Consider the following 27,358-nt stretch of genomic DNA (forward strand, 5'->3'; position numbering starts at 1 on the left):
AAAACAGCTGATCTGGTTATTATCACTTTGCTGTCTGTGGGAGCTTGCTGTGCACAAATTGGCTGCCACATTTCCCACATTACAACAGTGACGACACTGCAAAAGTACTTCATTGGCTGTAAAGCGCTGGGAGACGTCCGGGGTGGTCGCGAAAGGTGTTATATAAATAAAGGACATGTTTATTTGTATTGTAAAAATGGCCAACATGCTCCATCCTTTTTTTCTGATTGGTGCACTTGGAGGATAAGCCACACCCTGAAGTTTCACAGGAATGTGTAACTGGAAACGCCCATCCCAAGGTCTCCCTGACTTTGCACGTTGTAACTTGATCCACTTTGACTTCTTGAAGCGACAGAGGACAGAGCTCCCCAGAAGATAGCAAGGGCCAGTCGAAGTGCCTTACCCCAGTCAAAGTACATCCCTCCCCCAGCCAAAGTCCCATACCCCAGTCCAAGTGCAACCCTCCCCCAGCGAAGTGCCTTACCCCAGCACAAGTCCATCCTTCCACACGCACCCCCCCCACCCCCTTCCCCCTCCCCCATAGATGGGGGCAGGCATTGTGCATGGATTGTTAACAGGTTTATTGGGTATGAAGTGAATAGTGACCGTGTTGTGTCTTATGGATATCATCCACTCCAACTATGTCCCTTGTAAGGGGTTGCAAGAACGTGATCCGTCTTCCCCCCACCCATGTCTCTACAACCCACCCCCTCCCCACTGTGTCTCTCTTCCCTCCGCCACTCGTGTCTCTCTCTCTCCCTGCCTAGCCTCTCTCTCTCCCCCGCCTCTCTCACTCTCCCACCCCCCCAGCCTCGCAATCTCACCCAGTCTTTCTCTCTCCCCCAGTCTCTCTCTCCACACAGTCTTTCTCTCTCTCTCTCTCTCTCCCCCCAGCCTCTCTCCCCCCTATCCCAGTCTCTCTCTCTCTCTCTCTCTCTCTCCCCCCCAGCCTCTCTCTCTCTCCCCCCAGCCTTCCTCCCCGCTCCCCCCAGCCTCTCTCTTGCTATCGGGCCCACGCCAATCGCTCTCGGGCCCAGGATCGCTGCTACCGGACCCAGGCTGGACAGGGAGAGAGAGTCGGAGCCTCAGGTCCTGCTTCTCGGCACCAGTTGCATGGAATTATTCAGGCCCGGGGGGGGGGGAGGCGGGGGGGCAGAGCTTGACAGGGGCGGAGCTTGTCACCTGTCAGTCAAAAAAGGCAGTACGGGCAGGGAGGGTTGGAGCTTGACAGACACCTGTCTGTCAAAAAAAGTGCAGTACAAATAGTTACATCGATAAATAAACACGTGAAATGGCCGCATCGGGATTGGCTGCTTTAAGCGCCTGTTTAAAATGAGCACTGAACCAGCACCCGGGGCGAGTCCTGTGTGTCCCAAGGTCCTATAGAAGAACTCAACCTACTGAGAAAATGGTACTAGTTGAACAGTATGCTCGGCAACAGAATTCTGTTTGTGGTGACACCAGGATGAACGACTAGAAAATGAGATAAAGAAGACAAATTGACAAATAATTGGATTCGACCCATCAAATCTCTCCTTTATTGATAGGTCAGTCCCTCTTATTTTCTAACCAACCTCCTTAATTCCTTCTGTCTCCAGAAAAGCATTCAATCTGTCTCCTGAACCGACCCACTTCAATGCCTTGTCCCTGGTAACGCACTCCACCACTAGTTTTCTTTGGGTGAAAAGATTTCATCTGACTTCATCGCTTCTTATTTCTGACTCTTTAATTTGTGTCCCCGGATGTGTGAATCCTTCCCGACGAGGAGCAAACTTTTTGAGGGCTAGTTTTCTCGTCACCTGGGCACAGACATTTTACAATCTTTCCCTTTGCTTTCTGACTCATTGCGCACAAGGATTCCAACTGCAAAATGGTCCTAAGAGGAAGGTGTCGTTCAAAGTACTTAATTGCAACAGTACTTTGGAACCCAATCTCTGTAATAAATGCATTGCTAAGTATACGGAGTTAATCCCTTTATTAAGCATAAATATGGATTCCTAGCAACTTGAATTTTTCTACAGCTGAAGAAGGTTTAAAAGGTCACAAAATAATTACACTGCACTGACGTACAGGAGACAAGATAAGACAAAACACATTAAAATCATAGTTAAATCTCGGTCGACAAATAACCTTTTATACCACTTACCTTCAACTAAACAGACCAGCTAAAGCAGCTACAGCATGGCTGAAGGGTACTGCACCAAATCAGCCAGGTTCAGTCAGATTAACACCACAGTCAAATATCCCCAAGTGCAAATTAAACTTCAATCAAACATAGCGTGAAGCAGAGTGAACGTCTCCTTCTGTTAATCAAAGGATTAACTGAACACTCACAGGAGTTGTATTTGGCATAAGCAGGAATTCAACCAACAATGTGTCAGTGTGCATCTGAAGGAGGACCACAATACCAATATATACTGCAGCTACTGTACTTCCTGTGATGTATGTAGCACTCAAATCACTGACTCCACACGGTCTGGTGTTGTAGTAACTGCTGTGACCTTAGTCCTTTATTGTGCAACTCCAGAGTGCCCCTCAGGTGTGGTGGGCAGCCTTTTATACTCTGTCTTGCAGGTACTTTCAGGTCTCCCACCACAGCGCCCTCTGTGGCGCACCATTGTACTTATACATTTAATGTACCTGGACAATACATAACACTTCCCACATAGTTAAAACAACAAGAAGCTTCCACCTATCCATCTGCCCATTAATTTGAGTGAACTCAATTGATAAAAGTACTAGGGCTGTAGAGAGAGCTTTAAACTAATTAGCGGGGGAGAGGGTTCAGGTGAGCGCAAGTTTAAAAAGTCAAAGAATAAGGAGAAGGCATTAGAGCAGGGTAGCACTGGGGGAAATGAAAACCAAAGAGTGCCAGGAAGGGACAGAATTTGTAAACATAAAGGTGAATCAGAAAGTGGGGGCAAAGCAGGACAAAATATGGTAAAAAAATGAATTTAAAAGCTCTTTATCTGAATGCACGCACTATTCGTAACAAAACAGATGAGTTGACGGCACAAATAGATACAAATGGGTATGATCTGATAGCCATTACAGAGAAGTGGTTGCAAGGTGACCGAGGCTGGGAACTAAATATTCAGGGGTCTTTGACAATTTGGAAGAACAAACAGAAAGGAAAAGGAGGTGGGGTAACTCTGTTAATAAAGGATGAGATCAGTGCATTAGTGAGAAATGATATTGGCTCAGAAGATCAAGATGTTGAATCAGTTTGGGTGGAGATAAGGAATAATAAGGGGAAAATGTCGCTGGTGGGCGTAGTCTATCGGCCCCCTAACAGTAGCTACACTGTTGGACGGAATATAAATCAAGAAATAATGGAGGCTTGTAAAAAAGTAACGGCAATAATCATAGGCGAATTTAACCTTCATATTGATTGGACAAAGCAAACTGGCCAGGGTAGCATTGAGAAAGAGTTCATAGAGTGTATCCGGGATAGTTTCCTTGAACAGTACGCTGCGGAACCAACCAGGCAGCAGGCTACCTTGGATCTGGTAGTGTGTAATGAGACAGGATTAATAAACGATCTCGTAGTAAAGGATCCTATAGGAATGAGTGACCATAACATGGTTGAATTTCAAATTCAGCTGGAGGGTGAGAAAGTTGGATCTCAAACCAGTGTCCGAAGCTTAAACAAAGGGGACTACAAAGGTATGAAGGCAGAGTTGCCTAAAGTGGACTGGGAAAATAGATTAAAGTATGGGACAGTTGATGAGTAGTGGCAGACATTTAAGGAGATATTTCATAACTCGCAACAAAAATATATTCCAATGAGAAGGCTATCCGTGGCTATCTAAGGAAATAAGGGATGGTATTAAATTGAAAACAAGGGCATACAATGTGGCTTAGACTAGTGGGAGGTCAGAGAATTGGTAAACTTTTAAAAGCCAGCAAGAACGACTAAAAAAATAATAAAGGGTTCAATTTTCCCCAGTAATTTGCGCCGTTTTTTTGGCGTGTGCCGCTTTTTTTGGCCTAAGTTAAAAAATACAAGTTTCCCCAATCAATGTGCGCTGATGTAGCTCAGTTCGATATGATTTTTTAGGTTTGCTTTTTTTTGAGTCACAGGGGGCATAACCTGCCACCTGCGCCAATTCTGGCCATTTAGGCAAGTTTGACCAGCTCCGATTTACTCCAATTCTTCTTAGGCCGGCGTATGTGGCTTCTATGGAAAAACCTTCTGGTGAGTTAAGAAAATCGGCGCAGGTAAGTAAATCAGTGTAGCAGATGCCCGGACAGTGGCAGCAGGAGAGGGAAGAGAGAGTGGGAGAGAAGGGGAAGCCTTTCGGGCATAGTTAGGTGCGGGGATTGGGAAGGAGGAGGCCATTCGGCCTGGGATAGGTGCGGGAATCGGGACCGGCACCCAGAAGGTGGGGGGGGGGGAACTTTAATAATTTAATAGAGGTAAGTTGCTGCAATGTTTAACGTGCTTGTGCAGGTTGCTATGAGCTGGTTCACTTTCCAGCCTCAGCCTGCATTGCGTCCCTGGTTACCGTGGCAACCCGATCTATTGGGCGCAGATCTTGGCTCCACCCCCAAAACTAAACGACAGGCTAGGTAGTGCCAAAATGAAGAATTCAAACAGGGAAACATGGATGATTTTTTTTTTGCCATACTTGGGGCCCCAAAAAACTCTTCAAGTACGCCAAAAAATAGCTTTGGGGAAAACTGAGCCCAAAGAGAGGGAAGATAGATCATGAAAGCAAACTAGCACAAAATATAAAAACAGATAGTAAGAGTTTCTACAGGTACATAAAAAGGAAAAGAGTGGCTAAAGAAAATGTTGCTCCATCGGAGGAGGAGACTGGGGATTTAATAATGGGGAACAGGGAAATGGCAGAGACTTTGAACAAATATTTTGTATCGGTCTTCACGGTAGAAGACACTAAAAACATCAATAGTGGATAATCAAGCGGCTATAGGGAGGGAGGAACTTAATACAATCACGATCACTAATGCAGTAGAACTCGGTAAAATAATGGCACTAAAGGCGGACAAGTCCTGGGTCCTGATGACTTGCATCCTAGGGTCTTAAAAGTGGCTGCAGAGTTAGTGGATGCATTAGTTGTAATTTACCAAAATTCCCTGGATTCTGGAGAGGTCCCAGTAGATTGAAAATGTAACGCCCCTATTTAAAAAAGGAGGCAGTCAGAAAGCAAGAAACTATAGACCAGTTAGCCTAATATGTCATTGAGAAAATGCTGGAACCCATTATTAAAGAAGCAGTAGCAGGACATTTGGAAAAGCATGATTCAATCAAGCAGAGTCAGCATGATTTTATGAAAGGGAAATCATGTTTGGCAACTTTGCTGGAGTTCTTTGAGGATGTAACGAACAGGGTGGATAAGGGGGGAACCAGTGGATGTGGTGTATTTGGATTTCCAGAAGGATTTCGATAAGATGCCACAAAAAAGGTTACTGCACAAGATAAAAGTTCACGGGGTTGGGGGCAATATATTAGCACGGACAGAGGATTGGCTAACTAACCGAAAACAGAGGGTCAGAATAAATGGGTAATTTTTCAGTTGCCAAACAGTAACTAGTGGGGTGCTGCAGGGATCGGTGCTGGGGCCTTGACTATTTACAATCTATATTAATGACTTGGATGAAGGGACCGAATGTAAAGTAGCAAAGTTTGCTGATGATACAAAGATAGGTGGGAAAGCACAATGTGAGGACACAAGAAATCTGCAAAGGGATAGAGACAGGCTAAGTGAGTGGGCAAAAATTTGGCAGATGGAGTATAATGTGGGAAAATATGAGGTTATCTACTTTGGCAGAAAAAATAGAAAAGCAAATTTAAATGGAGAAAAATTGCAAAGTGCTGCAGTACAGAGGGACCTGGGGGTACTTGTGCATGAAACACAAAAAGTTACTATGCAGGTACAGCAAGTGATCAGAAAGGGAAATGGAATGTTGGCCTTTATTGCAAGGGGGATAGGGTATAAAAGCAGAGAAGTCCTGCTACAACTGTACAGGGTATTGGTGAGGCCACATCTAGAGTACTGTGTGCAGTTTTGGTCTCCATATTTAAGGAAGGATATACTTGCATTGGAGGCTGTTCAGAGAAGGTTCACTAGGTTGATTCCGGAGATGAGGGAGTTGACTTATGAAGATAGGTGAGTAGGTGAGGCCTATACTCATTGGAGTTCAGAAGAATGAGAGGTGATCTTATCGAAACATATAAGATAATGAGGGGGCTCGACAAGGTGGATGCAGAGAGGATATTTCCACTCATAGGGGAAACTAAAACTAGGGGGCATAGTCTCAGAATAAGGGACCGCCCATTTAAAACTGAGATGAGGGGGAATTTCTTCTCTCAAAGTGTTGTAAATCTGTCGAATTCTCTGCCCCAGAGAGCTGTGGAGGCTGGGTCATTGAATATATTTAAGGCGGAGATAGACAGATTTTTGAGCGATAAGGGAATAAAGGGTTATGGGGAGCGGGCAGGGAAGTGGAATTGAATCCATGATCAGATCAGCCATGCTCTTATTAAATGGCGGAGCAGGCTCGAGGGGCGAAATGGCCTACTCCTGCTCCTATTTCTTATGTTCTTATGTACTCCTAAATCCCCAGCACACTTCCTCCTCAACTCAACTAAATAAAAAATAAGAAAAGACTTGCATTTATATAGAAAATGATATTATCTCAGGACGTCCCAAGGAGCTTTACAGTCAAAGAAATATTTTTGAAGTATAGTTACTGTTGTAATGCAGGAAATGTGGCAGTCAATTTGTGCACAGCAAGTTCCCATAAACAGCAATGAGATAAATGACCAGATAGTCTGTTTTTAGTGATGCAGGTTGAGGGAATAAATATTAATCAGGACACTGGAAGAACTCCCCTACTCTTTATCAAATAGTGCCATGGGATTTTTTACGTCCACCTGAGAGCACAGGCAGGGCCTCGGGTTAACGTCTCATCTGAAAGATGACACCTCCGACAGTGCAGCACTCCCTCAGCACTGCACTGGAGTGTCGGCCTAGATTTTGTGCTCACGTGTCTGGAGTGGGACTTGACTCAGAGACGAGAGTGATATCCACAGAGCCACAGCTGACACCTAATGAAACAACATCCCTGTTGTAATGAAATGATTACTAATTTATGATGAGAATTTCAGCAATAATATGTTTAGCGCATTAGCGGCAGTGGTCAGTGTCTTACAGACAAATGGAGAGTACTGGCTTCAGTGGTAAGAACATATATAATAAGAAGCATAGAATAAGAGAGCACATGTCGGATCCAGTTCACTGCTTCTGCCAATCATGTTCTGGCCAGCTATCATGGATCCAGTCGCACACATTAAATATCCCTCCAGGCCTCACATGGACACCTTCGGCCTCCCCTGACCTTGACTTCTACTTTCCACAAGTTCAGATTTTGGGTGCAGGCCCTTCAAGTTCTGAAGAAGGGCCCACAACTGAAACATTAAGTTATCTGTTGCTCTCCACAGATGTTGACTGACCTGCTGAGTGTTTCCAACATTTTCTGGTTTTATTTTGAATAATTTCACCTCACCTCATCTTCTACTCCCCTGCCCTAACTATATTCAGCAAAATAAGGTTAACTTATTGCTCCAGAGAACATATCCTTAATTTTTTTCTCTCTGTTGTCCAACTCAACAGCAGAGAATCTGCATAACTGAATAGACAGTTTTCATCTCACAGGCACGCAGCATTCATTTTTACAGATCTGCCCCATTCACGTAGAAATACTCAGATATAACAACACCAACTTGCATTTAGAGAGTGCCTTTAACATCGTTAAATGTCCCAAGGCACTTAGCAAACACTGAGCTACATAAGGATACATTAGGACAGGTGACTAAAAGCTTGGTCAAAGGGGTATATTTTAAGGAGCGTCTTAAAGGAGGTGAGAGATGGGTAAAGAGGCAGTGAGGTTTAGGGAGGCAATTCTAGAGCATAGGGCCCAAGTTTCCACACGCGCCTAGAACGGCGCAGTCCCGACCTGGACACCCATTTTTCGCGCCACAAAGTGCGCCTAAAAAAATCCTCGGTATTCTCCACCTACCTGCAGGTCCTCTGGCCCTCGGCGCAGCCAACACGAGCTGCAGGGGGGGGCGGAGCCAGGTCCCTGCGCTGAAAACAGTGCCGGGACCTCTGCACATGCGCGCTACAGTGGGCACACAAGTGCAGTAGCTCCAGGCGCCGAACTGTGTGGGAGGGGCCCGAAGCACGCAGCCCCTAGCCCTGGCTGAATGGCCTCACTGGGGCTGCGCGAATAAGGCTCCTCCCACGGCCAGCTCCTGCTCCCCCCTCTGCCTCCGGACCAGACCCGACACTCGCTCCCCGCTCCCCGCCCCCCACCTCCGGACCAGACCCGACACCCGCTCCCCCCCCCCCCCCCGCCTCCGGACCAGACCCGACACTCGCTCCCCGCTCCCCGCCCCCCACCTCCGGACCAGACCCGACACCCGCTCCCCGCCCACCCCCCTGCCTCCGGACCAGACCCGACACCCGCTCCCCGCTCCCCCCGCCTCCGGACCAGACCCGACACCCGCTCCCCGCCCACCCCCCCGCCTCCGGACCAGACCCGACACCCGCTCCCCCCCCCCCCCCGCCTCCGGACCAGACCCGACACTCGCTCCCCGCTCCCCGCCCCCCACCTCCGGACCAGACCCGACACCCGCTCCCCGCCCACCCCCCTGCCTCCGGACCAGACCCGACACCCGCTCCCCGCCCACCCCCCCGCCTCCGGACCAGACCCGACACCCGCTCCCCGCCCACCCCCCCGCCTCCGGACCAGACCCGACACCCGCTCCCCCCCCCCCCCCGCCTCCGGACCAGACCCGACACTCGCTCCCCGCTCCCCGCCCCCCACCTCCGGACCAGACCCGACACCCGCTCCCCGCCCACCCCCCTGCCTCCGGACCAGACCCGACACCCGCTCCCCGCTCCCCCCGCCTCCGGACCAGACCCGACACCCGCTCCCCGCCCCCCCCCGCCTCCGGACCAGACCCGACACCCGCTCCCCCCCCCCCACCTGCCTCCGGACCAGACCCGACACCCGCGCGCCCCCCCCTGATTGACCCGACCCGACCCGCACTCCTGTTCCCGCTCCCCACTCCCCGCCCCCCCCCCGACTGGACCCGACCCGACCAGCGCTCCTGTTCCCGCTCCCCGCCTGGACCCGACCCGCCCCGCGCTCCTGTTCCCGCTGCCCGCCCCCCCGACTGGACCCGACCCGACCCGACCCAACCCGCGCTCCTGTTCCCGCTCCCCGCCCCCCCCCCGACTGGACCCGACCCGACCCGCGCTCCTGTTCCCGCTCCCCGCCCCCCCCCCGACTGGACCCGACCCGACCCGCGCTCCTGTTCCCGGTCCCTGCCTCCCCGACTGGACCCGACCCGCCCCGCGCTCCTGTTCCCGCTGCCCGCCCCCCCGACTGGACCCGACCCGACCCGACCCAACCCGCGCTCCTGTTCCCGCTCCCCGCCCCCCCCCCGACTGGACCCGACCCGACCCGCGCTCCTGTTCCCGCTCCCCGCCCCCCCCCCGACTGGACCCGACCCGACCCGCGCTCCTGTTCCCGGTCCCTGCCTCCCCGACTGGACCCGACCCGACCCGCGCTCCTGTTCCCGCTCCCCGCCCCCCCCCCGACTGGACCCGACCCGACCCGCGCTCCTGTTCCCGGTCCCTGCCTCCCCGACTGGACCCGACCCGACCCGCGCTCCTGTTCCCGCTTTCCGCCTCCCCGACTGGACCCGACCCGACCCGCGCTCCTGTTCCCGCTCCCCGCCCCCCCCCCGACTGGACCCGACCCGCGCTCCTGTTCCCGGTCCCTGCCTCCCCGACTGGACCCGACCTGACCCACGCTCCTGTTCCCGCTTCCCGCCTCCCCGACTGGACCCAACCCGACCCGCGCTGCGCTCCCGCCCCCCGACCCGACCCCCCCCCCACTGGACCCGACCCGACCCGACTCCCGCTCCCGGACTGGATCCGACCTGACCTCCCTCTTCCTCTCTCTCTCCCTCTCTCCCTCTCCCTCTCTCCCTCTCCCTCTCTCCCTCTCCCTCTCTCCCTCTCCCTCTCCCTCTCCCCTCCCTCTCTCCCTCTCCCCCTCTCCCTCCCCCCCGACCCGAACCGAACCTCCCCAACCCGACCCAACCCAACGCCACCTACCTGTAAATCTGGTGCTGGGGACGGGCCCTGCCTGAAGTCTCGGGCCGGCCCATTCAGCCTTCGGTCCCGAAAGGCCTGCCTGAAGCACTTTCACACAGGTAGGAAGATGGTTTATTTAATCTTTTCTTTGCTTATAAATGTTTATTCAGGTTGGATTTATTTGTATAATATTTGTATAAGTATAAATAAGGATTTATTATAGAATTTAATGACTTCACATCCCCCGACCTCGTTCTGGACGCCTAATTTGTAACCTGCGCCTGATTTTTTAATGTTTAGAACAGGTTTTTTCAGTTCTACAAAAATCTTCACTTGCTCCATTCTACTTTAGTTTGGAGTACATTTTCACTGTGGAAACTTTCAAATCAGGAGTCAGTGGCCGGACACGCCCCCTTTTGAAGAAAAATTTCTATTCCAAAGTAGAACTGTTCCACCTGACTAGAACTGCAGAAAAAAAAATGTGGAGAATTGCGATTTCTAAGATAGTCCGTTCTCCACCAGTTGCTCCTAAAAATCAGGCGCAAATCATGTGGAAACTTGGGCCCATAGAGTTGAGGCAGCTGAAGGCACAGCCACCAATGGTGGAATGATCAAAATGGGGGAAGCGCAAGAGGACAGAAGTGTAGCAGCATAGAGATCTCAGATCAGAGATAACACTCAAGATCTATGTCGAAAACTTTACAAAGTCAAATCCATTTGGTAAACCAACATGTGTAGAAATACTAATGCAAACAACTACGAGCAATCAATTGTTTTGTAGAAAAGGTCCCATATGCAGACCTTGAAACAAAGTCCACCTTTCCCAAGCTCAACAGAACTCTTCCTTGCTTACAGATATTGGATCTGTCTACTTTCCCCCCCAAGAGGTCTACACAGGCTCAAACTGAGTGAACAGGGAAACAGATCCACCTCACATGTCACATCTGATAAAATCCCCAAATAAATGTTTTATCCCCAAAATGTTGAAAAAATCATTTTAACATAAAGACCTATATTTTGTCTGTGGTGTAAACTGTTACAAGAAAGTGTTGAGAAAATCTGCTTATTTTTATAAATTCTCTTGTAACGGAGACCAAATCCAAACCCAAGACACTTGGCCCATAGTCGATAACCCTCTGGGAGCCCCCTACTCAATCACAGCAAAGATATAGTGATGTCGACGTCAGAACAATCATGTCCACTAAGCAAGATTTCAGGGTGCCCAAACAACAAATGCAGTGCCTGAATCGTTGCATTGATGGAGATCTGGCACGAGGAGCAGCAGAAAGGGAGTGAACGGCAGAAAGCAGATGCCAAAGAGTCAGACACAACAAGCTTCTTTATATTCTGTTTGGAATGCATTGGCAGCAACCTCAACAATTCTTCCCCAGTACCACTGTACATAGGTACTGTACACAGGTACTGTAAATAGATATTGTACACTGGCACTGTACATAGGTACTGTACACAGGTACTGTAAATAGATATTGTACACTGGCACTGTACATAGGTACTGTACATAGGTACTGTGCATAGGCAATGTACACAGTACTGTAAATAGATATTGTACACAGGTACTGTACATAGGTACTGTAAATAGATATTGTACACAGGTACTGTACATAGGTACTGTACACAGGTACTGTAAATAGATATTGTACACTGGCACTGTACATAGGTACTGTACACAGGTACTGTAAACAGATATTGTACACTGGCACTGTACATAGGTACTGTACACAGGTACTGTACATAGGTACTGTGCATAGGTAATGTACACAGTTCTGTACATAGATATTGTACACAGGTACTGTACATAGGTACTGTAAATAGATATTGTACACAGGTACTGTACATAGGTACTGTACACAGTACTGTACATAGGTACTGTAAATAGATATTGTACACAGGTACTGTACATAGGTATTGTACACAGTACTGTACATAGGTACTGTACATAGGGAATGTACACAGTACTGTAAATAGATATTGTACACAGGTACTGTACATAGGTGTTGTACACAGGTACTGTAAATAGGTATTGTACACAGTAATGTACATAGGTAATGTACACAGCATTGTACATAGGCACTGTACATAGGTACTGTAAATACATAAGGTACACAGTACTGTACATGGGTGCTGTATAGAGGTACTGTAAATAGGTAATGTACACAGTACTATAAATAGATATTGTACACAGTATTTCACATGGGTACTGTAAATAGATATTGTACACTACTATACATGGGTACTGTATACAGGTACTGCACATGGGTGCTGGATACAGACATCATACATAGATACTTTACACAGGTGTTCTACAAAAGATCTGCACATGTATACAGCACACTAGTACCGTATACAGGTTATGTACATGGGTAGTTTAAACAGTAACTGTATACAGGTACTTTACGCAGGTTTTACAAAACCTAGTTACACACTCCAAGCTGACACATTTCCTGTGCTGTATTTGATTGACAAACTCCAGCCCTTCCCCAACAAACAAACTGCCAAGTTTGAGAAGCTACTACACATGGTAATCACAACAACTTCTCATTTTTAGCGACAGGTTTATTCAAATTTAGGGGGAGAAATTTAATATCGCCCCCTTTGGAGCGCTAATTTTTTTAAGTTTGATGAGTTAGCACCAAGTGCTCACGATTTCAGACTTTTCAAAAAGTCACCCTTTGCGCTCCAAGAAGGAAGTGGAGCACAAAATCAAGAGCTCCACTTCCTGGAGAGCAATCAGTAACAGGCGGGGCGGTGACTTCAGCAGCATTGCACATTGGGACATTGTTCAAAGGCTCCTTCCTTCCCTTAAAGGGAATCATAGAATCATAGAATCATAGAAATTTACAGCATGGAAGGAGGCCATTTCAGCCCATTGTGTCCGCGTCGGCCGACCAAGAGCTATCCAACCTGATCCCACTTTCCAGCTCTTGGTCCGTAGCCCTGTAGGTAAAGAAATTTCCCCTCCTATCTCCTCTATACCTCCCCCAATTACTTTAAATCTATGCCCCCTGGTTGTTGGCCCCTCTGCCAAGGGAAGCAGATCCTTCCTATCCACTCTATCCAGGCCCCTCATAATTTTATAATTTTATACACCTCCTTTCCCTATTTCAACTTTTAATTTACATTATTTATTTGTAAACTTCAAATGTTCATTTTCTCTTGTGCCTGTACTGTTCAGGAGCTTGGACCCACATTTCTAAATTCAGTTCCTGGGCCATCTCTGCAGGCTCTGCAATATAAAAAGTACCTACCTGGACCAGCAAGGCAGTCACGAACCCATGCCATTAGCCTGTCACTCAAACAGAGTGCCGCACTGAGTGATCGCGCGCAGGAACACGAGAAAAGAACTGGAACAAGAAAGGTAAGTTTTTTTTTAAAACTTACCTCGGTCACCTGGCCTTTAATCATCGCCCTCGAAGCAGAGTGGCACCTGATCTACGCCTCCTACAGCTGTCGGTGTTTTCGCCCGGCGCTGCTGCAGGGGGCAGAAGTCACTTTCGGGTCCGGGGTGCTCCCAGGGCGATGCGCACGGTGATGACATCACGATCTCCGGGCGAAGGAGACCGGCTATGGCTCAAACTGTAGCTGTCCCACCCAGAACAGGACACGATGCGTGCGTGCTAACAAACCAAGGGAAGAGCTCCTCTCACAGGGGCCAAACGTTACAGAGCGCGGCTGGGAGCGTCGGCAGTCTCCAAACATTTAAATCGGCAGATTTAAATTGTCACTCCACCCAGCGTGCAGAGGAAACCTCGCCCCCAAAGTGACTGAAAAGAATAAATCAACCCACAATCTGCAGCTGTCGAATCTGAGCTGGTGACATCGACAGAGGTGTCTGTTTGAAATGAATAGCCTCAAATTTACGGACATTGGTTCATAACGCTTTATGTAAACTGCCTGAAGGACTCAGTGAACACTTTCTGGTGCTTTAGTCTTGGTACATTGGGGGTATACTCATATTGTGTCAAACCCGCACACGGTGAGTATATTGGCGGTATAGTCATATTGTGTCAAACCCGCACACGGTGAGTATATTGGCGGTATAGTCATATTGTGTCAAACCCGCACACGGTGAGTATATTGGCGGTACAGTCATATTGTCTCAAACCTGCACACGGTGAGTATCTTGGCGGTACAGTCATATTGTCTCAAACCTGCACACGGTGAGTATATTGGGGGTATAGTCATATTGTGTCAAACCCGCACGGTGAGTATATTGGCGGTATAGTCATATTGTGTCAAACCCGCACACGGTGAGTATATTGGCGGTATAGTCATATTGTCTCAAACCTGCACACGGTGAGTATATTGGCGGTATAGTCATATTGTGTCAAACCCGCACACGGTGAGTATATTGGGGGTATAGTCATATTGTGTCAAACCCGCACGGTGAGTATATTGGGGGTATAGTCATATTGTGTCAAACCCGCACGGTGAGTATATTGGCGGTATAGTCATATTGTGTCAAACCCGCACACGGTGAGTATATTGGCGGTATAGTCATATTGTGTCAAACCCGCATGGGGTGAGTATATTGGGGGTATACTCATATTGTCCCAAACCCGCACATGGTGAGTATATTAGTGGTATAGTCATATTGTCTCAAACCCGCACACGGTGAGTATATTGGCGGTATAGTCATATTGGGCCCAAGTTTTCACAAGAAAAAAAACGGGCGCCCCTCCGAGCTGGGCGCCCGTTTTTCGCACCTAAAACGGCGCCTAAAAAAATCCTTGGTATTCTCCACCTACTTACAGGTCCTGTGGCACTCGGCGCAGCTAGCACGAGCTGTGGGGGGGCGGAGCCAGGTCCCGGCGCTGAAAACAGTGCCGGGACCTCTGCACATGCGCGCTACAGTGGGCACGCAAGTGCAGTAGCTCCAGGCGCCGAACTGTGTGGGAGGGGCCCGAAGCACGCAGCCCCTAGCCCTGGCCCAATGGCCTCACTGGGGCTGCGTGAATGAGGCTCCTCCCACGGCCAGCTCCTGCTCCCCGCCCGACCAGACCCGACACTCGCTCCCCACCTCCCCCCCGCCCCGACCCGAGACCCGCTCCCCCCCTCCCCCGACCAGACACCTGCTCCCCCCCCCCACCGACCCGACCCCGACCCGACACCCGCTCCCCCCCCCGAGACGCGACACCCGCTCCCTCCCAGCCGCACCGACCCGACCCGACACCCGCTCTCCCCCGCCCCGACCCGACACCCGCTCTCCCCCGCCCCGACCCGAGACCCGCTCTCCCCCGCCCCGACCCGAGACCCGACCCGAGACCCGCTCCCCCCCCCCCTGACTGACCCGACCCGACCCGCGCTCCTGTTCCCCGACCCGACCCCCCCCCCGCGCGCTCTCTCTCTCTCTCTCCCTCCCCCTCTCTCTCTCTCCCCCTCTCCCCCTCTCCCTCCCTCTCTCTCTCTCCCCCCTCTCTCTCTCTCCCCCTCTATCTCTCCCCCCCTCCCCCCCCCTCTCCCCCCCCCTCCCCCTCTCTCTCTCTCTCCCCCCCTCCCCCCCTCTCTCTCTCTCTCCCCCCCTCCCCCCTCTCTCTCTCTCTCCCCCCCTCCCCCCCTCTCTCTCCCTCCCCCCTCTCTCTCTCTCTCCCTCCCCCCACCCCCTCTCTCTCTCTCTCTCCCCACCCCCTCTCTCTCTCTCTCTCTCTCTCTCTCTTTCCCCCCCCTCTCTCTCTCTCTCCTTCCCCCCCCCACTCTCTCTCTCTCCCTCCCTCCCTCTCTCTCTCTCTCTCCCTCCCTCTCTCTCTCTCTCCCTCCCACTCAGCGGCACGAACGGCTGCAGAATTCTCCCTGGCTGAAGCACTTTCACACAGGTAGGAAGATGGTTTATTTAATCTTTTCTTGGCTTATAAATGTTTATTCAGGTTGGATTTATTTGTATAATATTTGTAGAAGTATAAATAAGGATTTATTGTCGAATTTAATGAGTTCCCTCCCCACCACCTCGTTCTGGACGCCTAATTTGTAACCTGCGCCTGATTTTTTAATGTGTAGAACAGGTTTTTTCAGTTCTACAAAAATCTTCACTGGCTCCATTCTACTTTAGTTTGGAGTACATTTTCACTGTGGAAACTTTCAAATCAGGCGTCAGTGGCCGGACACGCCCCCTTTTGAAGAAAAAATTCTGTTCTAAACTAGAACTGTTCTACCTGACTAGAACTGCAGAAAAAAAAATGTGAGAATTGCGATTTCTAAAATAGTCCGTTCTCCACCAGTTGCTCCTAAAAATCAGGCGCGAATCATGTGGAAACTTGGGCCCATTGTCTCAAACCCGCACGGGGTGAGACCTGCCTACTCGAGATGACCTCTCTAAGTATAAATGTCTTCTCAAATGTGATTGCTAAACCAGAAATGATGAAAAGTTCCTCGGCTCCTTTAGAGGAGGCTTCCTCCCCCTAAATGATGATCAAGATAACATGCTATCAGTTCACCAGATAACTAACATAACGGGCTGTTAGTTCAGCAGACAACCAACATAACTGGCTATTAGTTCACCAGATAACCAGCATAACTGGCTGTTAGTTCAGCATTTAACCAACATAACTGGCTATTAGTTCACCAGATAACCAACATAATTGACTATTAGTTCAGCATATAACCAACATAAGTGGCTACCATTTCACCAGATAACCAACATAACTCAGTTCAGCAGACACAGTTCTCAATTTGAAGGTGGAGATGGCGTTTAAAAGACTTTTCAGTAGCTTATTTTGATGGATATTCAAACAACTTTAATATACTGTCGCTTCCCAAATCCATGTTCATTTCTCCCGCAGCTCCATGGTTGAATCTCTCGAACAGATTTCCGGCCCTGGACTAGCACTGAAATGGCCCTCATCAAAGTTACAAATGACATCCTATGTGACTGTGTCCATGGTGAACTATCCCTCCTTGTCCTTCTCGAGCTGCCTGTAGCCTCTGACACGGTTGACCTCACCATCCTCTTCCAATGCCACTCCATCGCCATCCAGCTGGTTGGGACTACTTTCTCCTGGTTCCATTCTTATTGCCAAAGTATCAGCGGCAAAGGTTTAATTTCCCACTTCCACACTGTTACGTCTGGAGTCCTCCAAGGATCTATCCTTAGCCCTCTCCTATTTCTCATTTACAAGCTACCCCTCAGCGATATTATCCATAGACACTTTAGGTTCCACATGCACGCTGATGACACCCAGCTCTACCTCACCACCACCTGTCTCGCCCCCTCCACTGTCTCTGATTTGTCACACTGCTTTGCCAACATCCATGGATGAGCAGAAATTTCCTTGAATTAAATATTAGGAAGACCAAAGCCACTGTATTCGGCCCTGCCACAAACTACAATGGCCAATGCCATCACCATCTCTGGCCACTGTCTGAGGATGAGCTAGACTGTTCTCAAACTTGGCATCCTATTTGACCCTGAGATGATCTTCCGATCCCATATCTTCTCCATCACCAAGACTGCCCACTTCCATAATATCGCCCATAGCCGCCCATTGCCTCAGCCCATCTGCTGCTGAAACCCTCATCCATGCTACTGTTACCTACAGGCTCAAGAATGCTCTCCTGGCTGGCATCCTACTTTCCACCCTCTGCAAACTTCAGCTCATCCAAAGTTCTGCTGCCTGTTTCCCAACTCATGCCAAGTCCCGTTCATCCATCACCCATGTGCTCGCAGACCTACATTGCTTCCCTGTCCAGAAATGTCTCAATTTTAAAATTCTCATCCTTGTTCAATTCCCTCCATGACTTCGCTCTTCACTATCTCTGTAACCTCCTCAAGCCCTACAACCCTCCGAAAACTCTGCATTCCCCCAATTCTGGCCTCTTGCGCATCCCCAATTTCCTTCACCCCTCCACTGGCGGCCGTGCCTTCAGCTGCCTAGGTCCTAAGTTCTGGAATTCCCCCCCTAAACCTCTCCGGCTCTCCACCTCTCCATCCTCCTTTAAGACGCTCCTTAAAACCTACCTCTTTGACTAAGTTTGTCACCTTATGTGTCTGATCTTTCTTCTCTTCTTAGGCAGTCCCCCAGAGTCAAGGATGACTTATTTCCACACTAAAATGAGTTCTAAGGTGACTGATGAGACCAATGCGGGTTCTACAGTCTCTGTCACAGGTGGGCAGATGGTGGTTGGAGGGACGGAAGGGTGGTGTGCTTGATTTGTCATACACTCCTTCCACTGTTTGTACTTGGGTCCGCGTGCTCTCGACGAAGAGATTCCAAGTGATTGGTGCCTTCTCGGATGCATCTCTTACACTTTGAGCGGTCTTGGGCTAGAGATTCCCAAGAATCAGTAGCAATGTTACATTTTTTCAAGGAGGCTTTGAGGCTGTCCTTGAAGCATTTTCTCTACCCTCCTGCGACTCGCTTGCCATGACGTAGCTCGGAGTAGAGTGCTTGTTTCACGATCTAGTATCGGGCATGCGGACAATGTGGCCCGCCCATCAGAGCTGATCAAACGTGGTCAACGCCTCGATGCTCGGGATGTTGGCAAGAGAGAGAACGCTGACTTTGGTGCGCCTAACCTGCCAATGAATTTGCAGGATTTTGCGGAGGCAGCGTTGGTAGTACGTCTCCGGTGCTCTGAGGTGCCTACTGTACATTGTCCATGTCTCTGACGCATATAGGAGGGCAGGTATCACTACTGCTCTATGGACCATGAGCTTGGTGCCGGGTTTGAGATTGTGGTCTTCAAACACTCTTTTCCTCAGGCGACCGAAGGCTGCACTGACACACTGAAGGCATTGTAGGACTTTGTCATCGATGTCTGTCCTTGCTGATAGTAGGCTCCCAAGGTATGGGAAGTGGTCCACATTATCCAAGGTCTTGTTATGGATCTTGATAATCGGGGAGCAGTACTGTGTGGAGGGGGCAGGCTGGTAGAGAACCTTTGTCTTACGGATGTTTAAAGTCAGGCCCAGACTCTGGATCTTACATGTGTCTGATAACGCTCTTTGAAGCGCCGTGGGACATTTTACTATGTTAAAGGCACTATATAAATACAAATTATTGTTGTTGTTGTTGATACGGAGCTTTTCATGTAAATTAAATATCCCCTGGCGATTCATGGAGGCGTAAGGAAAAAATGGTCGCTAAGCAAAAGAATGAGATATTAGGAATGTTGATCCATAAGTGGGTTTTAAGGAGGGTGAAAGGAGGAGAGGGAAGGATTCGGGAAGGGAATTCCAGAACATGTGGCCTAGGTGGCACATGGCCTGACCGCCAATGTTGGGGTAAGAGGAGGGAGGGATGGACTAGATGAGTAACACACTGGGGTCATTAATCTGGTCCCTGCATAACAATGCCAGTGCTGGTGCTGTTCAGGCTCTCCATCTGCCATGGCACGAACGGCAAGGCGGTCTATTTTAACTTGTTTTACCTGGTGTTAATGGAGAGGTAATTTCTCAAAATGGGGTTGATATCCTAATTGCCCCATTAAACCCGTCAACGCGGACCGCCGACACTTTAAAAGCGGCCTGCTGCCGCGGCCAGAGTGCCTGAATGTTTCAGATCCCTTTTAATGTGCAAAGGAGGGTCATGTGACACAAGTAGGATCCCAGTTGCCATTTTGGAGAAAAGTGCTTATAGTGTGCACCGTGCACTCACCGTTCTGATAGAATCAAAGAGGAGAGCTCCTCCGGGCTCCGCAAATATGATCTGGGCCACTGCCGTCCAGGGACCCCCTCTGCCATCACAATCCCCCCCCCTCCCCACCCCAACTCCACTGCGCACTCCGAGCATTTCACTGACTGGCAGTCAGGATATGAGCCAGCCTTAATGCGGTGAGCTGCATTGGGATGCCCATTTGGTGCCCCGCAGCTCACTGGCCTAATGCCAATGAGGCCAAGGCCTCAAAGCCACGGCCTCTTTGTCGCCGTGGGTACAGGTGTCAGGCTGGGGCGGCACCGCTGGTTGGTCACCCAACAGTCAGAATCAATGCTAAGGCCTCAAGCCAACACTTAAGGACAGAGAACGTTGTATTGCAGTGTAAACAATTAACAGTCTGCATTTTCCAACTCTTCTTAATCTGTACCTTCTCTCAAGCCACTGGCCAGAGGCTGTGCACAGAGCAATCCAGCTGACCAACTCTTCCCCATGGGAGAAAGCCTGAACTCATTTTACTCTTTCTACCATCCTCACCACCCCCACCCGCGCCCCCCCCCCCCCCCCCACCCCAACCCACGCACACACACACACACTCATCCTCTTGGCTGTGGTCTGATATTTAACTCGTGGAAAATCTCAGGCATGAAGCCACATCCAAACTAATACCCTTTACATCATGCTACCACTTACAATCGAGGGGTTTCTTTAAATACAATATCCACTTTCACTTGAAAAGCAAAATTGGTCCTTTTTGTACTGGAATTCATCCTTCATACAGATTATTACTTGCTCACGAGGTATTTGTTGTGCCTGTGTGTGCCCATGAAACAACTGCATCTTGTGACAGCTCCAAGCACAGTCATTCTATATAAATAACTGCTTGATGAATATTCACCGCCGCTCCTGTTTATGATTTTCAAGCTTGGACCGTCACTGTGCGGGTTCATCCTGAGGGGAGTCACCTCCTCTGTTAGAATGAACTCTTCCCAAATGACCTTTGTGGAGAAAGCCCGTCTGTCCACAGGGACTAGCTGGTAACAGTGCCAAAAACAACAACTTTATTTATATAGCGCCTTTAACGTAGTAAAACATCCCAAGGCGCTTCACAACAGTGTTACAAGACAAAACAAATACATTTGACACCGAGCCACACAGGAGGAAATTACGGCAGAAAAGAGAAAGGTTTTTAGGATCGTCTTAAAGGAGGAAAGAGAGGTAGAGAGGCGGAGAGGTTTAGGCAGGGAGTTCCAGAGCTTGGGGCCAGGCAGCTGCAGGCACGGCCACCAATGGTTGAGCAGTTATAATCAGGGATGCTCAAGGGGGCAGATTTAGAAGAGCGCAGACATCTCGGGGGGGTTGTGAGGCTGAAGGAGATTACAGAGATAGAGAGTGGTCATGCCATGGAGGGAGTTGTAAACCATGATGAGAATTTTGAAATCGAAGCGTTACTTAACCAGGAGCCAATGTAGGTCAGCGAGCACAGGGGCGATGAGATTCGAACCTCAATCAGGAGACAACTGATCTGCTACAAACAAGTGGAGCTAGTTTCACGATGGGCTGGGTTCAATATGTGCCGAACCTGGGTTCATGCATGAAGTATGCCCAGCAAATTACAGGATATTGCAAATAAACGTGTCTCCAAAATATAGCCACCAAATAGATCAAACAAAAACATGTGTAAAAATTTTAAAAGTTAGAAACATTCCTTGCTGTAGCTGCCCTAGGCAAATGAGCACTATACCATACTTTGAGCATTAATGAAGTCTAATCTAAACCAGTTAATCTCACAGAGTAAATAGATCAAAATTGTCTTTCTTTCTGCAGATGTTCCTTTTACTCTTTCCTAATCTCAAATTCTTTCTGGTTCTTTTTTTCTCTCCCTTTGGATGACTCTCGCTCACTTTTCTTATTCTGATCTTTATCTCTCTACTAGACTTCTTCTCATTTTCTCAATCATTACTAAGGGCTAGAACCTCCACTTTGTGGTATTTCCGGCGTGGGCGGTAAAAAAGGGTTTTCAGATCGCTGGTTTCTCGCCCATTCTCAAACCACCTAGTCTCCACTTTTGAAAATGGGCGTTACCGCGAGCGATATAAAATGGGCAGTAGCGTTAAAATTTTTTGCCCTTCTGCCGTAAAGTGTGGACGTTCTTAGCAACGGCATGGCAACGCTCGATTCCCGCGATTCTGGAGGTCAAGGGTCATCATGACCTGCGCAGCAGAGAGAGAGGGAGCTCAGAGGGACTGAAGGCGTGGCTGGATGTGGTGTGGCTGTTTTGGGAGGAATGAGGGAGACTTTAGAGCTTCACAGCAAGTAGGCAAACAAAAAGTAGCTGTTACCAGCCACATATTTGACCGAATTTGGCCTATAATGGAGAGGAGGAGGAGGAGGAATCACAGCACTCTATGCAGACTGATGCTGGAGAGAGCAGTGAGGTGGGAGAGGAGCACATTGGAGGCCATAAAAGAGCCAGGATGTTCTTGGATGAGGCAAATGCCTCCCTCCTGCAGGAGGTCGAGTTACACTGGGGTGATTTGACACAGGGATGGCGTGGGAAGCCCACTCCAAAGGCCTACTAGGAGAAATTTAGATTTCAGCAGAGGAGGACTAAGGGTTTAACTAGGAGGGGGAAAATAGAGTATGAGAGTAAGCTTGCAGGGAACATAAAAACTGACTGCAAAAGCTTCTATAGATATGTGAAGAGGAAAAGATTAGTGAAAACTAATGTAGGTCCCTTGCAGTCAGAATCAGGTGAATTCATAATGGGGAACAAGGAATTGGCAGACAAATTGTACAAATACTTTGGTTCTGTCTTCACTAAGGAAGACACGAATAACCTCCCGAAAATACTAGGGGACTGAGGGTCTAGCGAGAAGGGGGAACTGAGGGAAATCCTTATCAGTCAGGAAATGGTGTTAGGGAAATTGAAGGGACTGAAGACCGATAAATCCCAGGGCCTGATAGTCTGCATCCCAGAGTACTTAAGGAAGTGGCCCTAGAAATAGTAGATGCATTGGTGGTCATTTTCCAACATTCCATTGACTCTGAATCAGTTCCTATGGATTGGAGGGTAGCTAATGTAACCCCACTTTTTAAAAAAGGAGGGAGAAAGAAAACAGGGAATTATAAACTGGTTAGCCTGACATGGAAAATGCTGGAATTAATTATTAAAGATGTAATAGCAGCGCATCTGGAAAGCAGTGACAGGATCGGTCCAAGTCAGTATGGATTTATGAAAGGGAAATCATGCTTAACAAATCTTCTAGAGTTTTTTGAGGATGTAACTAGCAGCGTGGATAAGGGAGAACCAGCGGATGTGGTGTATTTGGACTTTCAAAAGGCATTTGACAAGGTCCCACACAAGAGATTAGTGTGCAAAATTAAGGCACATGGTATTGGGGGTAATGTATTGACGTGGAAAGAGAACTGGTTGGCAGACAGGAAGCAAAGAGTGGGAATAAATGGGTCCTTTTCAGAATGGCAGGCAGTGACTAGTGAGGCACCGTAGGGTTCAGTGCTGGGACCCCAGCTATTTACAATATACATTAATGATTTAGACGAAGAAATTGAGTGTAATATCTCCAAGTTTGCAGATGACACTAAGCTGGGTGGCATTGTGAGCTGCGAGGAGGATGCTAAGAGGCTGCAGGGGGACTTGGACAGGTTAGGTGAATGGGCAAATGCATGGCAGATGCAGTATAATGTGGATAAATGTAAGGTTATCCACTTTGGTGGCAAAAACAGGAAGGCAGATTATTATCTGAATGGTGACAGATTAGCAAAAGGGGAGGTGCAAAGGGACCTGAGTATCATGGTATATCAGTCATTGAAGGTAGGCATGCAGGTACAGCAGGCAGTAAAGAAAGCAAATGGCATGTTGGCCTTCATAGCGAGGGGATTTGAGTATAGGAGCAGGGAGGTCTTACTGCTGTTGTACAGGGCCTTGGTGAGACCACATCTTAAGTATTGTGTGCAGTTTTGGTCTCCTAATCTGAGGAAGGACGTGCTTGCTATTGAGGGAGTGCAGCGAAGGTTCACCAGACTGATTCCCGGGATGGCAGGACTGACATATGAGGAAAGACTGGATCTGCTAAGCTTATACTCACTGGAATTTAGAAGAATGAGAGGGGATCTCATAGAAACTTATAAAATTCTGACGGGACTGGATAGGTTAGATGCAGGTAGAATGTTCCCGATGTTGGGGAAGTCCAGAACCAGGGGTCAGTCTAAAGATAAGGGGTAAGCCATATAGGACCGAGATGAAAAGGAAGTTTTTCACCCAGAGAGTTGTGAACCAGTTCGCTGGGCATATTCAAAAGGGAGTTAGATGTGGCTGCCCTCTCTTCCGTACATAGAAACATAGAAACATAGAAAATAGGTGCAGGGGTAGGCCATTTGGCCCTTTGAGCCTGCACCGCCATTCAATATGATCATGGCTGATCATGCACTTCAGTACCCCATTCCTGCTTTCTCTCCATACCCCTTGATCCCTTGAGCCATAAGGTCCATATCTAACTCCCTTTTGAATATATCTAACAAACTGGCCTCAACAACTTTCTGTGGTAGAGAATTCCAATTGCTCACAGCTCTCTGAGTGAAGAAGCTTCTCCTCATCTAGATCCTAAATGGCTTACCCCTTATCCTTAGACTGTGACACAACCTCTCTGCATGGCTCTCACGGATATCCTTATACATGTGCGACAATATGGCTGACAACATATATTGGGCCGGAGATAGATTCTGGAATCAGGTGGGAATGTCTCTTCGGAAGTTGCTGGACCATGTACAGTGGGAGAGGAAAAGGGAGGTTGGAGGTTGAAGATGATTAGGCAAAGAGGGGCTTTGCGTTTGTGAGGCAGTCAGAGGGGGGCACCTAGGTTTGGCACATAGGGGACTGAAGCCTTGGAAGAAGGTGGAGAGAAAAGGCTGGGAATCATCATTGAAGGACAGGTTTGAGAAATTTATGCTCTGTAAATAGGGGGCATTTGGAGCTTCAACGTTAGAAGTGAATATATGAGGCTTTGAGACAATCAACAGGGTTAGAGCAGGCTACGGTATGGAGTCTGTGGGCTGAAAAGCAGCCTCCTGATCAGGTCGTGAGTGGCGGCCATTTGTTGAATGGCTGACACTCACAAAATTCACCTCAGTGGTTTTTCTGGCGGTCTCCACTTCCACCCCGCTGCTGCCGAACACTCCTAGGTGTGTCATCAATGCGCGCACCGCCAATCTCCTGCCCGAAGCAAAATTTACCGGGAAAAATCTTCGGCCCGCTGCTCGGTGCCACCGACAGCTTTTTCTGTCGGTGCCCTGTGCTTGTAGTGTCTGCAAAATGGCGGTGCGGCCACCATTAAAGGCGAGGACGCACTGCCGCGGCTGCCATCTTACTCTTTTTTTTTTGTCCGACTGCTAGGTCAGCCCAATAATTGTGCCCCTGGTTTCGGCCATTACGCCAACAGGCAGCCTGGCACCCTCTCTTGGGTGCCAGGCCACTGGCCTGGCCGAAACCCTCCCTGGTGGCCCAGTGGACCTAACTAAACCAATCGCAGAGCTCGCAGCAGCTCCTGCTGACAAGTGACAGCGGCGGACACTGTGCCTGCCCCTACTTCAGCTCCCAGTTTAACAGACACTCCGCTCCCGCCCCTACTTCTGCCCCCATTATGACTGACTTCCGCCCTGTTGGAAAAACAAAGAAAAAGAGCTGAATTGTGCGTGATAGGCCACCACGGCGGTGAAAAATTCTGAAATTTGGTGTAAGTGCGCTCCGTTTCCGGCGGGTTTGAATTTCGGCCCCCATGAGTCTTAGAGGGTCCTGTGGTCTGGGGGCGTTCAGAAAGGTTGGGGTCTGGGGCTTGAGTTTGGGAATGTTCAGTAATACTGAGCTCTTAAACACAACGAACATCACATTGAAAGTTCAAAAGACAGTTTGGGCTTAATCACAAAATTATAAAAAGCCGTGACAATGGACAATTGTATCGTCAATTAATTTTCAACAATTCCTTGATAGAAACTTGTATCTATATCTATCCGTCTGTCTGTCTATCTATCTTTCTGTCTATCTATCATCTAACATCTATCTCTTTATCAATACATATACAATTTGGTTGTGCCGCATTTGGGACGGTAACCCAGGCGGAGCGATAATTTTAGTGCCTTTAAAAAGTTTGCCCCCTCCGCCCAGAAATTCGTCAGAATTGGTTGAAGAGCTGACAGGGGCACTAAACAGCTGTTGCACACCAGAGCTGGGAGGTAGGCGAACGAAAATGCTGCCGCTAATTTTAACCGAGTCATTGCGCACGCGCTGAATTCCGATTCAGATCCCGGAAAAAGCCGAGTCTTAAAAGCGCGGCATAGTAATGCGCTCATTAAAGTTTTCAAGATCACATTTTCTCAAGCTGAACTCTTATTTCTGTCTGCCGCTGCAAATTCGGAGGCTCATGCACTGTGCTCTGTGTAAACGTTGCACTGACAGTGACCTCCGAGGGAAGCGCTTCCTCATCCCTTTATATAGCCACCAGTTAACGACTCTGCAAGCCTGTACTGACTGTTTTTCCAGACGTTGTTCTTGGCAGCCGCTAAATGAGGTGGCCGCATCTAATTTTCCGACCGGGCGCAGGCTTGGGCGTTGCACCAGGACTGACATCAGGATCACACTGATCATCAGCAGCCAGGCACTACTGGTTTGCGCCCTCAGGGAGCCCCTAATGAATTTTCGGTCAGGGCGCTAAATGCTGTGCTCCTGGTCGGTAACCTCTTATGCTCCCATTAACGCCCCCTCTGGCCGCTAACTGAGGCGTTAGACAACCGAAAATCCAGCCCATTAATATCTGCATTTTTATGTTCAAAAGATGAGGAATTCAGTCCTGGGAAATGGAACATGTTTCCATGTATCTTGTTAAGCACTGATAGACTGTTCCAAGCAACGTTATTGTTATCCTACATGTTTGAGACGGGTATCTATTGAGAATGACGCAGAGCCACCTGATGCAAGTCATACTGCTTGTTCTGTATTGCTCTCTGGCTAGGCAAAACTGACTTCTGTGTCGTCATGAAAGCAGAGTTACTGGACAAGGATGGCAGAGGAGTGTAACTGTATTGTAATGTAGCTCTCTGCTAACATTGGTAAGATTGCAAATTAAGGTTAGAAGGGTTTCCAGGCAACACCGGAACCTTTAAAACTTTGTGCAGCACGAAGTTCAGTTTTATTGAAGTTGTGTGAAGCCAGCGCAATGTGAAGCTATCTTCTTGAAGTGGTCTTCCACCTCTTGTCCCAATGTAGCCACGGTAACTTGGTACCTAAATTACGCTTTGTGTCAGTATGAAGTCAAAAACTACTGCGCATCATTTGAAAACTCGAGTGTAATTGGCTTAGTCCAACACTTGTAGCCATCAAACCAGCTTTGTTTCTAAACAGGTCCAGCCATTCTAATCTATTCCTTATTACAAACCAATTTAAATTTATGTGATTGTCTTTCTTAGAAAATGATTATTCAAAACTGCTAGGAATTTTGCAGTGTTTAGTTCAGGCCTACCAACATATAGGATAATAATTGTTATAAACACACAGAAAAATAAGACAAATTCATTCTAATTGTGGAGACAGCTATTCTGTGAGTC

The 27,358-nt window shown here is 48.7% G+C and overlaps 1 protein-coding gene across 1 annotated transcript in view; it reads right to left on the minus strand.

Annotated features, from left to right (window-relative positions):
- Positions 1-27,358, minus strand: part of LOC139267082 (collagen alpha-1(XIX) chain-like) — a 679,874-nt gene that overhangs the window by 535,370 nt on the left and 117,146 nt on the right. The window lies entirely within an intron of this gene.

This window comes from Pristiophorus japonicus, chromosome 7, assembly GCF_044704955.1.
Source record: "Pristiophorus japonicus isolate sPriJap1 chromosome 7, sPriJap1.hap1, whole genome shotgun sequence".
In the NCBI taxonomy this organism is placed as follows: Eukaryota; Metazoa; Chordata; class Chondrichthyes; family Pristiophoridae; genus Pristiophorus; species Pristiophorus japonicus.